This window comes from Stomoxys calcitrans, chromosome 4 (genome assembly GCF_963082655.1).
Source record: "Stomoxys calcitrans chromosome 4, idStoCalc2.1, whole genome shotgun sequence".
Taxonomy (NCBI): domain Eukaryota; kingdom Metazoa; phylum Arthropoda; class Insecta; order Diptera; family Muscidae; genus Stomoxys; species Stomoxys calcitrans.
In genome coordinates this window covers 82,366,118-82,370,352 of record NC_081555.1, presented here as the reverse complement: position 1 = coordinate 82,370,352, position 4,235 = coordinate 82,366,118, and the positions used below count along the sequence as shown (strand labels likewise).

The window sequence follows — 4,235 nt, the reverse complement described above, 5'->3', positions numbered from 1 at the left end:
AGGCTATAAGGAACACACAAACAAACAAACCTACAAACAAACACAAATTGATTTTTATATATAAGAAGATAGGCCCCTTATATGTCCAGTACCCGACATGGTTGCTTGAGACATAGTAGCCGCAAACAATTCCCGATTTAATTGTTGTAAAGTTATTCAAATACGAACTGAGTTAGTAAAGGCAAATTTTTAGCGGAATCCATGGTGGTGAGTGCCAAAAATTTGGCCCGGCTGAATTTAGCACGGGTTTACTTGTTCTTTTTTTTTTGTCAATTTTATTTGCATTTAAAATTTTATTTCGTTAACTAATAAAAACTTATGCCCTCCTCAAAAATGATAATTTTCAAAACGTAGATAATTTTAATATTCTTTTGAAAGTTTTTTCATTCAACTAGCCCAAGATGCCCAATGTTTGTTGCTAATGATAAACGTAAGCGTAATACAAAACATGCTCTCAAAGAAAAAAGTCTCCACTAAAAGGGTTTAACAAAAATCTTTCCTTTTTAAACATATTTCCTTACATAGGGAGTTTGGAATATTTTGTAAACATGGAATTTGACACGTAAGATTTCATTAAAATTTTTAAACATACACTCAGAGAAAAGTTGACACCAAAAGTGCTCATTTAGCCCGACAGACGGGATGTTAGAGAGCTACAGTACGGTACTCAAGATAGCATTAGCCACGCTCGAAACATATGCCGATGGCGTGTTGCCACTGATCGAATCCTATTTGGCAATTTATTCGCAAGTTGTTGGGCTTTTTAAAGCGACCTGGTTGGTTCAACGGTAGGAACTAGAAGGCATCTTCCTTCTTCTGTTCCTTTGGTATCACAATGGGCGAAAATATCTAAGTGAGTCTGATGGCAGCCTGCCACTTAACCTAATCTATTAAATAAAATCTTCAATTTCTGTTGATATATATTCATTCTCCGAGTCATTAGGTCGACTCGTTCTCCTTTGGGACAAATAACGTAAATATAATTCATTGACCAGCCATAATAGGCACCCATAACAAATAGAAATTAAAACAACTAATTTATAATAGTCTGGTATTAAACTGATACCAAATGGTATTAAAAATTTTTGCTAAAAAACTACATTGCAATGCGGTCTTTAAAGACAAAAATATTTTTTTATTTAAATTTGTCTTTTGAAAAAATTTTAGGAAAATGTCGTTTGAAAAGATTTTTTTGCAATTTACTAAAATCTTTCCTTCAGAAAACATAACTTTGAGGGGGGCCCAGGTTGTCATTAAGCAATATTTCACTGAAATTTTGCCTTTTAAAAAATTTTATTGATATTTGGAAGGAAACTGTATTACAATTTTGCCATTTTTTTGGTATTTCAATAAAATCTCTTAAAATTTCTATGAAAATACAACTTTATCAAGTATTCCGAAAGTGTTTTCTTAAAAATATGTATTTTTATACCCTCCACCATAGGATGGGGGTATACTAATTTAGTCATTCTGTTTGTAACACCTCGAAATATTCGTCTGAGACCCCAAAAAGTATATATATTCTTGATCGTCATATCCTTTTAAGTCGATCTAGCCATGACGGTCCGTCCGTCTGTCTGTCGAAAGCACGTTAACTTTCGAAGGAGTAAAGCTAGCCGCTTGAAATTTTGCACAAATACTTTTTATTAGTGTAGATCGGTTGGTATTGCAAATGGGCCAAATCGGTCCAAGTTTTGAATAGCTGCCATATAAACCGATCTGGGGTCTTGACTTCTTGAGCTTCTAGACGCCGCAATTCTCATCCGATCCGATAAACCGATCCTCGGTCTTGACTTCTTGAGCCTCTAGAAGGCGCAATTCTCGTACGATTTAGTACGATATTTTATTATGACTTCCAATAACTGTGCTAAGTATGGCGTAAATCGGTATAGAACCTGATAAAGCTGCCACATAAACCGATCAGGGATCTTGACTTCTTGAGTCTCTAGAGCGCGCAATTCTCGTCCGATTTGGCTGAAATTTTGGACGAAGTGTTTTGTTATGACTTCCAATAACTGTGCTAAGTATGGCGCAAATCGGTATAGAACCTGATAAAGCTGCCATATAAACCGATCTGGGATCTTGACTTCTTGGGCCTCTAGAGGGCGCAGTTCTCACCCCATTTAGCTGAAATTGTGCATAAGGTGTTTTGTTATGACTTCCAATAACTGTGCTTAGTATGGCGTAAATCGGTATAGAATCTGATTTAGCTGCCATATAAACCGATCTGGGATCTTGACTTCTTGAGCCTCTAGAGGGCACAATTCTTATCCGATTTGGCTGAAATTTTGTACAACGGTTTCTCTCGTCCTCCCCTTCAACATACGTGTCCAATATGGACTGAATCGATCAATAGCTTGATACAGCTCCCATATAAACTTATCTCTCGATTTTGCTTCTTGAGCCCCTACAAGGCGCAATTCTTATCGCAATGAACTGAAATATTACACAATGACTTCTACAATGTTCAGCATTCATTTATGGTCCGAATCGGACTATAACTTGTTTTGTTCTTTTCTTTTTCTTTTATCCTTGCCTTTACTTTGTTTGCCTAAAAAGAGACACCGGGAGAAGAACTCGACAAATACGATCCATGGTGGAGGGTATATAAGATTCGGCCGAACTTAGCACGCTTTTATTTGTTTTATAGCATTTTGTTGGAAAAGATTTCTATTAATGCCATTTTTTACTGAAAGGAAGTAAGAAGGAGGTAAGTATAGTTATTGGTATCATGACGGAACACATAAGACTACGAGCTCACTTATGTAAAATCGGTGCGGCAAGTGATAGCATGTGTGGGGCATGCGGGGAAGATGATGAGACGTTGGAGCATTTCCTTTTGTCATTGCCCCGCCTTCGCTTCTAACAGATACCGGCACTTGGGGTGGGGACACTATACCAGATATGAACCAACTTAGGGGAGTGGCATGGAAAACAATTAAGGATTTTGTAAGTAGCACGGAATTCCAAACTAAGATTTTCTTTTTCTAGGTTACCTTGTTTTGTATTTAGAGCGCACAACAAGCCAATTACTGGCTTAGGTGTATATCCATAGTGGCAAGGGGCGGATTAATATCTGCACCCTCTTTTCAACCTAACCTAACCTAGTGTCTTTTTTTACAAGCTAAAGGTTAATTTTGCTAATGAAATTTTGCTTTGTTATTGGTAAAAAAATTCACTTATATTTCGACCTTCATTCGAAAGTAATCATTATTTGTGAAATGTTCTGATAACATTTCTAAACTAATGATTACTTAAGAAAGAACAAAAACATTTTTATATACAAAGTTGATATTTCAGAAATATTTTTAAATCACTGAATGATAATAGAAAATGTCAAAATGTCAAGGTAATGAATGTTCAAGAACTGCCTCCTTTGCTGCATATTCTCTTGACTTGACACTGTGCTGCTTCCTTTGTGATGAATTCATTGCTGCTGTGCTTTTTTGCGGACGCCAGTTTGCCTAAAGCAAATGTTTTGTTACTGCCTCGAAAATGAAATGTTGAAGGTCTGCCTTGCTGTTGTGACTTTTGAATGTCGTGTTTTAATGAACAACCTTAAAATTGTTAAAGCACACTTTTCTAGTTAACTTGTATTCATTCCCTTTAATGTGGAAATACGAGTTAGTTTATTATCGAATGCAGGGTGTTTAGTATGGGTTTAGAATGAAGACACAAAATTTCTACATCACTTTAATTGACCCTTAAGAAATCCAAATTTCTTTTCATTCGAGAGATGAAGTAACAAAAATACTTAGTCATTACATTTACATCTGCGAAGAATTAGAAACCTAGGATTTCAATTTCATTTATTTTGCCAAAAGCAATATCCCTTTCTTATACAATCAAGAATTCATTAGGTAATTATTATTTGGTCGTTGGACAATGACAACCGCAATATGATAAAAATGGTGTAGAAATTAATCACTCAAATTAATCCGTTGGCTGTGAATTCATGCTGGCTCATATTCTTAAGGAACATTCACACTGGTATATGTACTAAAGTTCCTACAATAAATTTATTTACCCTTTATTCATTTCTTGATTAGAAAAAAAAAACATTTTATAAAAGAGTATCTTATTTTAAAGGAATAGAAAAATGTACCCCAATATGGTATAAAAATTTTATTTCACCTTATGCACATTTTCTCTTATATTTGGAAAATTTATTAAACTACGGAAATCACATCCTGTAGCGAAAAAGATCGTATTTGGTTCATGTAATTGGAATAAGT

General features: G+C 35.1%; 1 long non-coding RNA gene across 1 annotated transcript; it reads right to left on the bottom strand.

The window, feature by feature from the left end:
- Positions 1-2,616: 2,616 nt before the first annotated feature.
- Positions 2,617-3,190, bottom strand: LOC131996652 (uncharacterized). The gene is made up of 3 exons (XR_009397916.1): positions 2,997-3,190; positions 2,762-2,913; positions 2,617-2,689 (listed from the first exon to the last, which is right to left on the bottom strand). It is a non-coding gene; the product is annotated as an uncharacterized LOC131996652 (long non-coding RNA).
- Positions 3,191-4,235: the final 1,045 nt, after the last annotated feature.